Here is a 17,068-nt window from a genome sequence, read left to right on the forward strand (position 1 = left end):
GAACCCTCCTACACTCTTGGTGGGAATGTACATTGATACAGCCACTATGGAGAACAGTATGGAGGTTCCTTAAAAAACCAAAAGTAAAACTACCATATGACCCAGCAATCCCACTACTGGGCACATACCCTAAGAAAACCATAATTCAAATGTACTTGGTACATGTTCATTGCAGCTCTATTTACAATAGCCAGGAGATGGAAGCAACCTAAGTGTCCATCATTGGATGAATGGATAAAGAAGGTGTGGTTCATATATACAATGGACTATTACCCAGCCATGAAAAGCAACGAAATTGAGCTATTTGTAGTGAGGTGGATGGACCTCTGTTGGTGTTGGAGAGATTTTTGAGCCCTGCACTGTGTGATCTTGGTGACAATGCCATCATGAACATGGTGCAGATAGCACGGTCGTTCACATGGAGGAGACTGAGGCCGGGAGACTCTGCCCCGCGGCTCGGACACGCACCTCCTCTAGATCCACGCCTGCTTCCATTGCCGCCTCTGCCAGGAAATGGGGGGTCCCGGGGAAGAGGCTTCGCCGAGGGTCTGCCCTGCAGGACTGGGTGCTCAGAGGCCACGTGCCACCCTCCATCCCCTCCCAGCGCCCTCGCCGGGCCAGGAGCAAACGCAAGATATCACTGGTCCGTGTTCCAGGACCGGGCCTCATTTTATAGCGAAATCCCTCAGCCTCCTAGGGTCCTCGTGATGATGGGCCCCCTTCTCCGCACGGCCAGACCCGCGGGTGGCCAGTGTCCACACCTGACCATCGTGGGTGTGACGCTGGTGTCACAGGGAATGGTTGCGTCGTTGTCACGGGGCCTGGGGGCTTTTGGTGTCGACTGAAGGGACAAGGGGGTTGTGCTGACTTCCATCAGGTTTCTCAGCCAAGGGTGTCCTCCTGCTACAGATCTCGGGGGGCTGGGGAGTCACCTGAGCTCGTAAACAACAGCAACCCTGCTTGATCTCTAGGGACTAAATTCCGTGTTTGTTTCCTCTTCCCAGGAAGGGACTTTTATCAGATGGTACTTGTGGCTGTTTCTCCCTCACACTTTCATCAGGGGAAGCAGCCTCAACCTTCCAGAAGGAAGAGGATGGGGCGTTCTGGAGGCTGGGATGCCTCCCCCCCGGGGCCAGCAGCAGGTGTGCCGTCTGAGGCGCCCAACTCCCTCAGCATCCTCACTTGCATGTGGACAGAGGTGCCAGGATGGAGGGGGTCCTGGCTGAGCTCTCAGAGAGATGCAGGCGGCCCTGCTGTTCTCCCAGACGTAACGCTCACATTTCCATCCGCTACGCAGAGTTACCTGTACTTATGCTTTTCCAGTTGGCCTGGGGAGAGAAAGGCGACTTCTCGGATTTAGACAAAAAATCCCACCACAAGACTTTCACAATTCACTTTGTTTATTTTTAAATTTCATTTGGTGACTTTACATGTTTTCAGAAATCCTAAATAGCACAGGAAATAGAATTGTGTTTGCACAAAAGGACAGAGAACCGTGGAAATCGAGTTTTCCCAGCCCTCTAGAGTATTAATTAAATGTGGTTATTTACCAGCTAGATGCTGACTGTCGATTAGTGATGACAGAGACTAATCGTGTTGTCAGAGGCCCTGGTAATTGTGTCACAGTAACAGGGTTACACCTTGAAGTCCCTCAGGTAGACTCACGTGAACCTGTCTGCTCACCCCCAGCAGCTCATCCTGGGAGGAGAGGACCAGAGGGCAGCTGGGGTGTCAGTGTCGTCCTGCCGCTTTCTCTGTCCACCAGCACCGGATCTCAGAGCACAGCCAACAATCCCCCCACCATGGTCCCCAAGGGACTAAACACTCCTCACCCTCGTGTGTCTAGGTTCCAGTTCTTATTTTTTTAATTAAAAAATTTTATTTACTTATTTATTTGTTTGTTTATTTATTTATTTTTGGCCGTGTTGGGTCTTTGTCGTGGTGCAGGGGCTTCTCATTGCAGTGGCTTCTCTTGTTGCGGAGCACGGGCTCTAGGCACATCGTGGCACCTTACACATCCCAGCACCTTACACATCCTCACTTCTGTTTTCCTTCTCTGTGTTATTCGTTCATACGTCCATCTCCCCATCACCGCTGAGGTGAGGGCTGAGGTGGGCACTCTCCGGGGACACCCGCCAATTCCTGGAGGACCCTCAGCGGGGTCGGGTGGGCTCAGGCCGGCCTATCCCTCCCTCCAGGCCATCTCCTCTAGGCTGGTCAATGCACTGAGCCTCGGAGAAGAGGCCGCACTCACCTCGAGGGGGTTCCATCCCCATGGACCAGTTTTGCTGGAGCTAAAACAGAGCTGCCGTCAGTCCGCGTTCGATCAAGGGCCCCAGCCTGACCTTGGGTGTGACCTTCTGCTTTCACAAGATCTGGGAAAACCAAGGGTGAGGCCGTCACCCACCAACCATGGATCCACACGGACTGAGGTGGTGCCAAAGGAAATATATGATATACTGTAATGCACAGCTAGAGGCACTATTACAATGTATATTATGTTTCCTTTTTAATTCTTAAAAACAATATATCATATTTTATGTGTTTTATATTTAATATAGTCTATTAAATACACAATATATAGAATAACTTTTTGCACCATATATATGTGTATTATATAATTGCTCTGTATCCTATAGTCCTTGTTAACACTCGCCAGTGTCCAGATGCTAATACGTGTGCGTGCCTGCGATCAGCCCGTGTGTCCCTGCAAAGACTAACCAGAGGAGTGGATCTGCCAAGCTCTGTGAACTCCTAGAGTCTGTGTCTACAGGTTCCTGGAGAAAAGATGCTTCCGGTGGGTGATCTGCTCCCCCGGGGAACGAGGCTCTGAGACGGAGACGCTGCATGAGGCTTGTCGGGGGACGTCTCCCAGCAACAGGGACAGCCCTTCACACTGCCCCCCCCGCATAGTGCTCCCATCACCCGGCCGCCAGCACTGTCACCTCGGGGGGCAAATAGTGTGACCTGCCCGCCAGGCAGTTTCTCCAGGAGCCTCAGGCCGTCGTGCGGGCAGCTCGACCCTCGGGCCTGCAGTGATGAACGTCTCCGTCCACGTGTCTGAGGGACACGGCGGGTCTGCTCCCTGCCCTGCTGTGCACTTCTCTGAGTGTGTGTGCACGTGAGCTATCCTGAAAATCAGTCCATTTTGAATTGTGTTATTCCTCACAAAAATATAGCTATTTTATAGATCTAATCATAGTAAAATTAACTCAGACATTCTTCAAATAAAGTTAATTAATTCACACTGGTGAGCGTTGGGTGCAGGTTAGTGCCATGTGGTGGGCGTGTCCCCGTGAATGACCACAAAACCACGTGTATTTGAGAACAGTGTCTCTTCAACCGCGGTTTTTTTGTTGGTTTGAACCACTTCACTCAGACACAGCATTTAATGCAATTATCAGTGAAGTTTCCGATGAAGTGTTTAGATGTAGGAAAAGCACAGGTGTGACGGATGCAGATTTTTTGTTTCCTTGAACCAGTTTTTGTTTGTATGACCTGGAGCAAAGGGCTTTAATGAAACATTAAAGAAGGAACAGAATTTTAACGTTGTCTGAACAAAATTCTCATTTTGTAGGCCAGAAACTGAAGCTCAGGAGGAAAAGGGGCTCCTGAGGAAAGAGTCGCAAAAACATTTTAGATTTTAAGCAAGACCCGAAGCTTTGCAGTACAGCACCATCGAAACTGTCTCTAGACACCCCAGATTGTGTTGTGAGGCCTTGGAAACACACGAAAGTGAACTCTAAGGTCTCAGCAGCTCTGCTCGGACAGAGTCGCCCCTCACCCTCCTGGCCCCGCTCCCTGTGAAAGGCAGACGTTGTACCTGTCAGAAGACACCCTGTTCCTGGTCTTGCTAGGATAAAGAACCTAGTTGTTTTGGCTTCCAGCCCCAAGATAAGGAGAAGTGAACAGTCCTGGCAGGTGGTTGTCCTGTCCCTCGCGCTTGTCACCACTCTGTCAGACCAGGAACCTTCTGACCTGACCAGGAAGCTGTAGCCCGTGGGAATTGGGGCAATTCAGAGGAGAAGCAGCAAACACAGGGCACTCACTCCAGGCGGGATTTTCCTTGTGACCCTCAGGTCTTGAAATCCACCCACTTGTATTAATTATACCTTACTGACCCTCTGGTATAAAGAGTTTATATCATGCTCAGAAATAGATTATTAAAGATTATGAAAGGAAGCAAACACTGTTGCATTGTCTTGGTAAGCATGGAGTGTGTCAGCACTGTGATTGCAAGTGTTTGGGTTATTAACTAAGACAACAGAGATTTTATTCTGAGTTTTGAACTCTTGATTGAAAAAATCTTGTTACATTGAACACTTCATGTGAAGGCTTAGAAAACGCCTGGATGGAAGTCTCTGTGGCGGGAGGATATCACCAGAACTGCATGTGCACCAAGTCAGGTTCCTGGGGTCTTCAGAGCCTGTCCCTGCCTTGAGGTCCTGTCCCTGAGCTGCAGGAGCCCCAAGACTGGGGCTGCAGATGATGGTGCAGGAGTCTCAGAGGTCAGACCTGGGCGATGTGGGCGGAGGTGAGGCCGGCCTCCAGGGACAGGGGAGGGGCATCACTTGAAAGGGTACGAGAGGGCGTGTCTATGCATTTACTTATATTTATATGTATTCCTGTATTTCCTCATTTTCCATTCAAATGCCAAAAAGTTCCAAAGTGCATCTTAGCCAAGGTGCTCTACCAGCTTTCCTAATGTGTGGCTCCAGTCACCTTGCTCGCCGATGGCTGTTTACACGCCTTTGACCGTCAGATGCCTGTGGTTCCTTCTGGTAGAGAGTGAGACCCATGAGAGGAAGAGAGGAGCGGAGGAGGGAAGAACGGAGCCGGGACGTGGTTCCATCCATCCTGCCGTCCTGCTCGTCCACTACTCAGTCCCTGCGGGCAAGTTTCAGGTCTCGGTATTTTCCTAATAAAACCGTCTCCCTCACTGTACTTCACACTGATATCCTCCATATACTTTAATTTGTTTCTTTCATTTTCATTCCATTCTGTTTTGGGTGCCTGACCTCAGGATCATATTGCGTTGTGCCCGTTCCAAGTTTTGGGTCTTTGCATTTGTTTCCACTCACATTTTTAGAACCTGAAGACTTAAATATCTTAAATCCATACAGTGTTGTATGAATGAGTCTGTTTTCCAGCAAACGTGGTGTGAGGTTTATGTCGGCCTTAATTGAGGAATAATGATGCCCCGAACACACACATCTGGACTGTGATCAGCTCCTGTCCCCTTCTCGCTCTTCCTGTCCCTTCCTGAGGGGTCCTGGTCTCCTGTAATATACGAGGTGGTCCTGAACAGGTATTACAAGAAGAAGTGCACACCATACACCTCACTATTTATAAGAACTGCCAAGGGCTGAGATTGCTATTTAAGTGAAAATACCATACAACTTTACATTTAAAGTCAGCCATGTCTGTATTACTGAGACTTTAAATCGGCTGCCTTAAGTATCCGTCACTGACACTGAATTTTAAAAATCACAACTTTACATTTATGTATCACTTCACAATGACTAAAATCCCTCTTATACTATGAAATTGGTTTTAATTATTTTGTAAATAAAAAGAGCTTTATAACCCTATTCTGAAATGGTGTGTGGCTTACTATTTAAAATGACGGTTTTAGCAGTAGATGAGTGTGTCCTGGGTGAAATAAGGCACTTAGGGACATCTCCTCACATCGACCACTTACTTGGCCTTTACACACTGCACACACGTGTATTTGTGCGATATTGTGTGTAGCAGGTAATATGTCCACACGTATTTCGCAATAAAGCCAAAGAAAGCACTGTTACTAGTTTTACTGTTACTAGTTACTGTTGCTAGTTTTCACAATTAATGTTACAGTTGGGGTCAAAGTGATGATCTCTCCAGCTGATGGACAAACTATGTTGTTAGAAAGGACAGTCTGGGAGACAGAAGAATGTTCAAACAAAACGTGGCTCATTGTGTTTCTCTAGAAAAGGCTGACACGTTTACTCTGGAATGGCGGTGAGATGCTGGCCCTGACAGCCCCTGGGGTTTGCAGGTGCCGAACGCCCCATGGGACACGACCGTTCCCGCAGGAGTGAAAACGATGAGGTGTAGGTGGCTTTGGGGAGCAAGTGCTGGGGACAGAGGCCGCCCAGGGGTCTGACCTGCGGGCCTGGCTGGGCTGGAATTTGGGAGCTTCCAGGCGCCCGGGAGAGGCAGGAGCTGCTGGTCCGAGGACCACACGGGGTCAGGCATCCACACCCAGGGCTTCGTCCTCAGCCCGATCTCTCAGGAAACAGCTCATGACGGGGCCACGTGACTCCCAGGTTTCGGCAGGTGTAACGTTCTGGGGGGCTCTTGCTGGCGATGGGACGGGAAGAAGCTCCAGCTTTCGATGAAATCAAACACCTCCAACCCGATGACCCCTCCCTCCTGGGTGGGAAGCTCCGCCGCCCTGGAGGCTGTTCTGTTCTCCCTCCGTCGGGGAGAGGAGCGGGCAGCCGGTGTGCAGCTGCTCAGCAAGACGTATCAGAGCATCCTCGCTCCCTCCACACGAGACCCAGTGGCCGCCGTCACTCGGAGACTTTTCCCACGGCAGGTGGGAACTCAGCAGAGCTGAGGCAGGTTCAATGTAGGTGCAGATCAGCGAGGAGGACCTTTCATCCGGAGGAAACTCCGTGACCAACACTGAAGATGAGAAAGCCCAGGCAGGTGCTGTGTGGGGGCTTGTCCCCCAGAGCAGTGGGACGTGGGGAGTGCCCAACCTTGAGGAGCCCTGTGGGTCTGAACAACTGATGACTGAGACAAACATGGAGGACGTGGCAGTGACCAGACCTGGAGACGGTGGCAGAGCTGCAAAGTGGCCAGGGAAGGACCGGGGAGGAGGGATGTTTGGGGCAGAGGGTTTACAGAGAGAACAAAGGGGGAAGTCAGGAAAGGCTTCAAGCTTGGACCCAAGAGAACAGACCTACGCGTGGCTGGAGAGACAGGAGTGGATGTGGTTACAGCCCTGGGACAGGGCAGCCTCGCCATCGCATCTGCAGAGAGCGGGCTTCCCTGCGGCATCTCCGGCCTGCGCGCAGCCTGCTGCCCGGACTCGTCGGACCCCCACCCGCTGGCTCTCCAGCCTCCCCGCTGCTCGGGTCTGTTTTATCACCACGCTGTCCTCACGCCTCGCTTCTCGCTGGGACGAAAACCCAGGGTCCCTTCATCTAAAAAGACCAGCCAAGAAAGACTCTGAAATCACCAAACAGAGGAGAAAAGACAGAATGACCTGAATCCTCAAATTCAAGTTCAGGGATTTTAGCGCAACATGTGACACTGAAGAAAACGTGAACTTAAGGTAAATAGGAGGAGATGCGCTCCGTGCGGTAGGTGGTCAACCACGGAGCTCACCAGCAAGGGCCACTGAGCGCGGATCTGTTAGCTTCAGAAGTGACAGCCCAGAAACTATCCCCATCTTCTCCACTGAAGCGGTGACGACGTCCCTGTGCCCCCGTCAGGGTGGGAACGCTGGCCTGGAGCCTCGCCGATGCTGAGGCTGATGTGGGCGACGGGCATCTGGTCAGCAGCGGAGAACGGCGGGGAGAAGCAGCGTTGGGCCCGTCGAGGAACTGCAGGTTCCCCAAGGGCAACTTAGGAAGAGAAACCCTGCAGTGCCACCTGCTGCCTGCCTCCTGAAGGCGCCGGAGTAAGACGTCTGAGCCAAAGTCGCTCCTAAGGTGGGGAAACGCGAGGCAGGAGCTGGCCGTGTCACCAGGTTGCTTCCTACACGCACCTGGGAGGGAAACAGGGCACACGTGGGTTCTGTGGAGCCCAGTAAACAGATCCGACCGAAGCAAGGAGAGACGTATTCAAAGAACTCTTCCTCCTGGGGGCCCTCCTTTCTGAGGAGGGGTGGGCAGGGCTGGGGGGCCGTGTGGGCAGGGCAGGGCCTTGCAGGGAACGGCCCCCATCAGGAGAGCACCCCCATGGGGCCTCGGCAGCCCTCTGTGAGGGCAGGGTGGTCTCAGGGTGAAACACGCCCATAACCCACCCAGGGTTTGCCGTTCACTCATTCTAACGTGAGAAATCCGCACTGTTTATTGCATCGTCCGTCATAGTTCCCGGACGTGAGGCCAGAATCCACTTGTCGCCTGCCATCCGCTGTGCGCGGGCCTGGAACTCAGAAACCTCCCGTCTGCCTTCGTGGCCGTGCATCCAGACGGCCTCAGTTTAATTCTGGGACGAAAGGTGTGAATGTCTGGGCGTGTGTGGGTGAGAAGTTTCCAGAAGTGCAGCCGCTCACCCCAGGCCAACCATAGCAACCACAGGCGATGTCCTGGGTCTGGTTTCCTTGACCCTTTCCAAGTCTGCCCTGAGCTCCCTGAGGAGGGCCGACCTTGAAGTGAAGGGTCACCTGCTTGGGGTGAATGAGAGATCCCGGAACACAGCTTACCTGCCGAAGGGCGTGAGGATGTTCAGGCGGGCCCAGCACCTCCACGTTTTCTTGCCTGGTTTCTGTAGCTGGCCCTGGGGCAGAGGGGTGGCTATTTTGTTCTCAGACAGGAAGTGAGATGAGTTGAGTAGTTGGTGGGCTTGGGGCAGAACCGGATCTTCTCACCCAGACGTGGCTCAGGACTCAGTCAGAGGAGCCAGGCATGGCCCTGTCCAGGAGAAAAGCTGAGTCTGGGAGACAGCTTTTCTCAAACCTGGGTGAGGTACTGACCCTTCAAAATGTGGGGAAATTCCCCAAATTAACTAACTTGAGAACTATAGGCCCACAAAACTAAAATGTATTTAATTAATTCTATCAATTACTAAGTATCACTGCAAGATCAGCCTTTCCAACCAGTAAAATAAAGTCAGAGATTATCGTGCAAATGGAATCCTGGGATTTAAAACACATCTTATTCCAGACCTGACCTCTGACATCCTTGGAGCCAACCTGGCAGAGGCGGTCCCAGATCTGGGGACTGGGGCAGGTCCACCCCGCAGAGAAGAGTGCAAGCTGGGAGTCCAGGTCGCCCGAGGGCACTTGAAGGCCGCGGGAAGCAGGGCACACGCAGCTGGTGGGAGGCGTGCAGCTGGGCAGCGGGGGTCTGCTGGGCCCTGGGCACAAACGGCTCGGCTCTAACGGGGGGACAGATCCAGGGAGCCCACTGTGTGCACCCAGGGCCACGAATTAACACAGAGACACTGCGAGGTCGGGCTCCAAACAAGTGCATTGCCGGCCGCTGCGTGTGTGCTGCCTGCTTGAGGGCCGACCCGCAGAAGTGTCGTGTATTCAGGAAACGTCCTCCTCCTTCGGAGAGAAGAGCGGTCCCTGGAGGCTTGGGTGGATGGTCTTTGCCCATCGCCCACGTTCAGAGTCCCCTCAGGCAGCGGACACTCCCGCCCCGGACTCGAAGCCCTGGTTAATCTTCCAGGTGGCCAGACCCCCTCAATCCCTTCAGGTGAGTCTCAGGCCCAGACATCTGCCTGTGAGCACGGCAGTGGCCCCAGGGCGGACGGGGTGCAGGGGGAGCCCTGTGAGAACCAGTGCCTCAAAACCCGCAAAACAACGGGCCCTTGCCCTTATCTGGGCCCACTGGGCCTTGCATCGTCACACCTCCTGCAGCTGAGATTGGGAAACACAGGCTGTGCTTCCAAACAAGCCAGGGGCAGAGGTCTGAGAAGCAGGAGCCCTAGGGCAGGGCCAGACGCCTTGGGGCTGATTTCACTGCCCAGGCAAGTCTGCACCAGGCCTGCTGCCCCTGGTGGCACAGCTGGGGAGAAATCACGGTCCTGACTGTTGCCTCCCATTATGGGGTTAGACTAGAGCTTATTTTTATGGGTGGTTTGTGTGAAAGGGAGTGTAAATATGTCCTTTCCAGGCCTGATTTTAGAGAAACAGGGATGAACATCCATCAATACCCAGCAGCAGGTGCCAGGTCTGGAGCCAGCGGGTTAAGGGGGTTTCATCCTGAGAGCACTCGGGCCGCCAGGTCTGGGCTCCCTCGTTGCCGACCATCAAAGGTGGTTGACATTCACGTTATTTCAGCACAGAAAGTGTGTGCTGATAAGAATCACAGTAGTTTCAATGATGAAACTGCTCAATGAAATTTTTCTTACCCCAGCAAACCCCTTTTCTTTGAATTTCTCACGCACAGGCCCTCTTGTTTTCCCCAGAAACGCGAGCTGCGGTCCTGCTTCTCTCCACTGGCCTGCAACCTCGTACACCAGCTCACTGAGGTCAGCAACACCAGCCTGCTCTGTCCGCTTCTGGTCAGTGTCTCCAGGCAGCACTGACCCACTGACCGCACGAGGGTGACTTCTGAGTGAATGCGTGAAGAGCTAGATGAAGTACAACACGTTTAGCTTCTGCATCCAATTCTGACACCGAATTCCGAGGGCTGGGGCTCTTCCTCACACCAAGCAAGGCTCCGAGGCCCGCGGGGTGCCCTACAGTCCGATGCAGCCCTGACACTGTCTGCCTGGAGACGGCCTCCGACCCCAAGGCGAGGGGCTCAGTCCTGTACGACTGGCTCCTCCTCAGCTGCCCCCTGGGCCTCCAGGTCGTGCTTCAGGGCTCTTGCTGCAGGGGCCTCGGCAAGGCGCCCAACTTGAGTCAGTGATTGAGCCCAACCTCCCAGAGGTCGGGTGGGACTGACGGGGGCGGGGCGGGGGGGCGGGAGGGGGCGGCATTCCCTGGCTCCCAGCCCCCACCCTCGGGGGCTTTGCAAACATCACCTCACTCACGTAACAAAAGACAACCAAGGCTCTCCTCACAGGAAGTTCAAAGTGTTTAAGGAGTGGGACTTTGACCAAATATGTATTTCTTACTATAAATCACAATATCAAAATGGTACACCAGGTCCTTGCAGTTTTAAAGATAACTATAACTGGGAAATGTTGACCATTATATTTGTGAATGAAAAACGTTGCTGCCATGTCAGTAAGCAAAGGATGCTGCGGCCACCAAGCCATCCGCCATTACAGCTGCCCGGATGGGGCCCCCTGCGGGGACTCGGGATGGGAAAGCACAGGACACTGGTCCCAGGTAGCCAAGGTGCGGATCAAAGGAACGATTCCGGTGAGCCCAGACTCTTGCATCTTCCCATGCATAGAAAAGGGCTGAATTCATTAACCTGAGATGTCTGGTTTTCTTTAATGAACAGTCATCTGTGATGTTCCGACTGCCTGGTCTTTGTGGCAAAAACCCCTGTAGATCCTGGTTCCTCCCCGACCTCTGCACAGCGGTCCCTCAGCGCTACGGACAGGCTGCGTCCTGGGCTTACGTCCTCAGTTTTGTCCGCCAAATAAACATCATTCTCAACTTTTAGGTTGTGCATTATTTTCAGTTCACATATACATGCATATATTTGTATATTTTTATAATATATATTTTACAAATATGATTTTGCCAAGAGAAAAGTCACCTGGCTCAGGTGACAAGCACTTGTACACACAGTGCGCGTTTCACTATGAATCTGACACGAGGACACGCGTTTACCTGCAGCACTGCGCTCAGCGCTGCGTGGGGCAGGATCGGCCCACGCCATCTCAGGGATGTCCCCCCAGCCCTGCTTTCAGGTGGGCAGGAGCATGTGATTCCGGCTGATGAGACCAGGCAGACAGACACCAGCACTCCCAGGCGCACCCCCAGCTCCTCACTGACCCTGCAGGTCCCTCCCCCAGGTGCGGAGCCAGGACAGAGCCTCCTGGCATGAAGACAGCAGGACCGTGGGTAGTTGGTTAGGGCAGCTCATAGGCGTGGGGCTGTCCTCCCAGACACTCAGTGCAGCACAGGGGAATGGACCGAAGGGCTCAACTTTGCATTAACTTCACAGCAAAGCAACACGCTGCTCCGGACAGTAGGAACCTTTCCCAGGCCCTAGAGCTCGCAGGGTTGATGTGAAACGAATTCACACTGAGCGTGAATGGTTAGTACCAATTAGAAGTGCAACAGTATTTGCATTTTATTCATAATTTTTAAAAACATTAAGACGTTTCTATTTGTAGAGCAGACTTCAGCTAGAGCCTGGAAGTGCAGGAGATAATTTGGTCCAAAATTTTTCACAGAGATGGCGTTCTAGTTTTTTAGAATGATCGCTTTTTCCTTTTGCAAAGGAATCACTGCTTCCTGAGTCACCTCCCTGTGCTCTCATCTGTCTCGGAAAAGTTAAGCTTGAGAAAAATGAAACTCTCCAGTTTGCCCGCCAATTCATCCCTTAGAAACATCAAAACATAATTCAAATTTAAGTATTTAGAATATTTTTCTCTATATGAAAATTATAGCCAAATAGAATAAAATATTTATGTATTCACAAATACAGATTTACAAACTATAACTGTGGTATTCTTTTCTAACAGAGATTTGGCAAAAAAAAAGAAAAAGAGTAAAAGAGGAAGGACTCAGAGCTGAGATGGGGGACCAGTTAGTTCAGAAATAGGTGGTCACAGATGAGCTGATGGCTCTTTTTACTCAAAAGGCCAGTCCGCCTGGGTCTCGGGGGAACCTGAAGAAACCACAGGTGACGCCTGAGTCTTACCGACCGGGTGGGTTCATGACTGTGCAGGTCACACTTCCTGGCAACACTTTGCTCACATCGATGAGATAATATTTTCAAAATGACTCTGAAATGCATCTTTAATGAATTAAGTACAACACACCTACAGACGACTGAAGTAACACGTACTTTAAGGTACAACCTCGAGCTCTCAAAACCCACTCAGTTATCATGGGAGTCAATACCGTGGCCGTTTTGTATTCCCGAAATACGGGCTTTAGTGCCAAGCATGTCTGTCTTGGTGGAAAAAAATCATGTTTTCGAATTTTCATGCCATTGCATTTGCTGAAATACCCTTTTGAATTTATAGTTCAGTGCAAACTTTTTTTTTTTTTGCTGTAGACTCCATGCTTCTGTAGAACGATCCAGAAAACAAATTGGAAGAATCTCTTTACCACTTTAGTAACTATTTACTGGACACTAGTCCAGGTGCCTGGGGAGGACACGGAAATAACGACACAAGCCCTGAATCTTAAAATAACTAATAGCATTTTTTATTTGATTTTTTGTATGATCTAGACTATACCTTCATGGAAATTATTATCTGGTTAGATAGATAATATATAAGCATTTAAAGAGATGGTTAAAACCAAACTAACACGTGCTAGCATTTGTTAAGTAATGTCAATACTCTGGACCCCAAATAAAAGTCTGTTTTCCGTGATGTTCCCTAATCTTTGCCGAAACACAGCGGGTAGGTATCAGCCATACCTTTTCCCAACTGAAACTGAGACTCAGAGAGGTTGAGTGTTTTACCAAAACTTAAGAAAAAGCAAACAGAGCTGAGATACAGAACCGGGTTGTCACACCCGAGCTCATCTCTTCCCGCCGCACCAGACACACTCGAGCCTCCAGGGAAGTAGCGGGCGGACACTGGACGGCGCTGGGTCCCCCTCCTGGACCGGCCCCGGGAGGGACAGGGCACGGCTTGCCCTGTGACGAGTGACGAGGGCAGCGGCCCTGGCTCTGCTGGGACGGTGTGGGGACATGGCAGCCCCGTCGGCAGGTTCAGGATCCCAGGCAGGCCTGCGGCGCTGAGGAGGCTGGAGCAGCTCGAGCCCAGCGGCGACCTGGGCTGTTTCAGGCCCTGAGAACTGGGGGCTGCTTGTCATTACAGGGCCGCCCGGCAAGCTGCAGTCGCCACCCCGAGGCGCTGTCCTGTCTCCTGGACGGTGAAGGAGGACAGGGGCGAGCGGAGGGAGAGTGCAGACAGGGTCGGGGGCCCAGCGCCAAGGTGGAGCCAGAACACGGTGGGGTGGGGGGCAGGTGAGGGTCTGGAATCCGTCGGGGTGACCCTGGAGGGTGAAACTGCCGGGAACTTCGAGGCAGAAGCCAGATGGGAGCACACTGACGTCATGTGTCTTCATAACCTGGGTCCTTTCAAAAAATGTAAAGTAAAAACAAAGCAGGAAGTTTACTCATAGCTGGTAGACTTTGGGCCGTTTTAGAAAGAGGCTGCACAGCCAACACCAGCATCAAACCCCAGGATGTTGGTGCCACCGCCCTCCCCCGTGGGCCGCCAGACCCCCCCCCCACATGTGGGAGCGGCTGCCACGTGCCAGACATCGAGGCCACTGTCACGGGCGGCGGTGCTGGCCACGGACGAGCTGGTGGCAGAGAATCCAAGGGTGGATGGTGCAGGTCGTCGCTGCGGGCTCTGCAGGGGCCCTGAGGCAAGAGGGCGTCTCCCTGGGGGCCTCGGTGACCCCGTCCGCGGTCTGCACTGTTCTGGGAGTTACTGCCTTGAGCACCACGCCTCTGTGCTCAGGGTGCAGGCTCAGCGGGTCCTCGGCTGCAGCCACAGGGCAGCGGGGACTACAGTCACTGGTCATCCCAGCAACCGCTCGCAGGACTCAGTGACTCAAGGGTGGTGGGTCAGGGGTCGCCCTTGGCTTCCCGCTACACTGGCCTCTCCAGCCTGGTGGCTTGTTCCCCCAGAGCAGGAAATGGCCACAGTCTTGGAAGTGACCCCATGGCTCCGTCATGTCCTCATCACTGGAAGCCCTTCGCTAAGTCCAGCTCACGTTCTCCAGGCGAAGGAATCGCGTGCGGCCTGGGTGCCAGGGCCTCGCTTGAAAGATGCCAGCGTGGTGGGGGGCAGGAATGAACGAAACGTTCTCTAAAAATCAGAAGTGCAGAGCCCTTGACACCTGGTCGACCGAAAGCCAGGAGAGATGGCTGAGCTAACCCAGGGCAGGTGGGGGCGGGGGGGAGGCCTTGAAGGTGCTGCGGACACCCCAAGGCTGCAGGGACCCCAAGGACCCCCAAGGGGCAGCGTGGCCGGTGCCCTTACTCAGGCCCACACGAGGGCTCTGCTGGGGCTGAAGTGCAGCTCCACGCCTGGCCGGGGCCCTGGGATCTTCTGCGAGTCCGGCGAGGTCACCGTGAGTGACAGCCCGGCTTCAGGGCCAGCCTCGGCAGTGGGGGTGGGCCTTCTCCCTCTAGATCAGGATCTCAAGACGGTCCAGAGGAGTGACTTGACCCCCTCCCGCAAAGGCCAGACTCTGCACCTGGGATGTCATCCTGCACAACCGGCCCCCCGTGGCCTGGAGGCGTCTCTGCTCCTGACTGGTGGCCATCCTGACGGACCGTGTGCTCCCAGGAGATCTGCGTCTTCTGGGGAACCGTCCGGGGAGACCGCGGAGAGGACAGTTTCCCAACACTGCTTCTTCCCAGCCTTTCCTGCTACGAGCCCAGTTAGGGGGTTCCTGTGATACCAAAACCATGGGAAACGTATTAAGTATTCAGACTAGCCTGTTTACTCCGGTGACACAATCAAATCACTAGCAGTCGTACCCAGAATCTGGGGAGTGATTCTCTGGAACGGATTCTAAAACATTTGCCGCTCAGGGGGGTGGGCGTTGTCAGGCCGTGCGATAGAGTGCAGGTCAATTACAGAGCTCGATGTTCTAAATTAATGCCACATGACAGCGTGTTCGGGCCGCTCAACAGACCGCGGCTTTTAAAGGGAGTTGACAAATAGAACTTACGGGCCTGTTTTCCTTTTGAGAGGCTGTGATGGAATTCGCCAGCTCCCCTGCCATGGGCTGACATGAAAAGATGACTCTGCAGAGTCCAGATTTAACACCCGGTTACGCTCTGGCCCTGGGACTGCAGTGGGTTTAGCTTCTCAGGGGTCCACTACCCCCTCCATCTGGTACCAAGGGACCACGTGAACTGGTTCTGTTCCCTTCAAACTGCTCCCAACAAAGAACCCGGCAGCATCTACAGAAAACCAGGGTTGAACTAAACAACCAACGCTTCTCTCAGTTCAAGAAGCATTTTGGGGTCTGCCGCGTGCTAGGCCTGCTGGACTCTCCACGGACTTGTAGCCAAGCAGGATGAGAACACATGAGGAACGTCACAGGGGGCCTGAGACCCCCGCAGGTTCCAAGGTCCTGAGCTTCCCCCCATGAGCCTTTGATGGTGAGACTTTTTCTGTACGTGCAAGGAAAGGCTTTGCAGGTTGTTAAAGGGATTTCATGCAAAATGATGTAAAACAACGCGAAGTGAAGAGTTGCCATTGGAAGATGCAGACTTAGTGCCTGTGGGGTGCAGAGCCAGAACCCTCTGGGCTGTTAACGCCCTCTGGGACCCTGCGTGGGTGGCCCGAGCCAGTGCCCCCGGGGGCCTCCGTGAGGCGTCCATGGAGGCGGGACAGCCACGTAAAGGCCCGAGCCGAGAGCAGCAACAACTGTGCCGGCAGGAAATGGGGCTGCTGCCTCATTTCTCCTCGTGGGGACCGTCCCGGAGCTCCTAGGCCACGGGTCAGCCCCGGCCACACCCCCGACTCAGGGTGGACAGCACTCTGGCCTTGAACTTAGTGTTTGAGCTCCTCACGAGGTGACGCGTGCACTGAGCCTGGTGCCGCAGGGCGCCCTCGGCTGGGGTCGTGCAGACTTGTGGGTGAACTCCCCCCAGGCTTCCTCATGTGGCCTCTTCCCTGGTGCTGCTTCTCCCGCCCGAGACCCCTCAGCACCTCCTTCTCGCCAGCGTCCACCTTCTCACGGACATGGGCCACATCCCTCCCAGAGAGCGTCCTCAGCCAGGAGCCCCTGGTTCTTCCCCTTCCTGGACGCAGGGCCTTGAGCGTCCGGGCTTCTCGGGAGCAGCAGGGCACTGCGGACGCCCGGCGCAGGTACGGGCGCAGGTACGGGTGTAGGTACAGGCGCAGGTACAGGCGCTGGACGGGCGCCCGCCTCCTCCAAGCCTCCCCAGCTAGGTACTGCAGGAAAGGAACATTATCTACAGGGCCGCCGAGTTTCCCTACAGTTGTTCTACTGCAAGCCATGGCTTACTTGACTGTAAGTGGGATTGTTTCTTCAGAGTTGAACTTGGCAGAAATGCGCTAAAAATGCTAGCTACGCTCCTAAGCCACAGGGCACGCAAACCTTGAAATCAGAAACGCTTCCAAAACCTGCCATTTAACTTTCTGAAAAGCCAAACACAATGACAGTTGTGATTTCCACTTGCCTCGAAGGAGGGTCAGTGGCGGGGGACCTGGCCTGGCCCTGGCGCCTTCCCCGGGCCGGCCCACTGCCCTCGGGCTGAGGCCG

Source organism: Grampus griseus (assembly GCF_964374135.1).
Source record: "Grampus griseus genome assembly, chromosome: 15".
In the NCBI taxonomy this organism is placed as follows: Eukaryota; Metazoa; Chordata; class Mammalia; order Artiodactyla; family Delphinidae; genus Grampus; species Grampus griseus.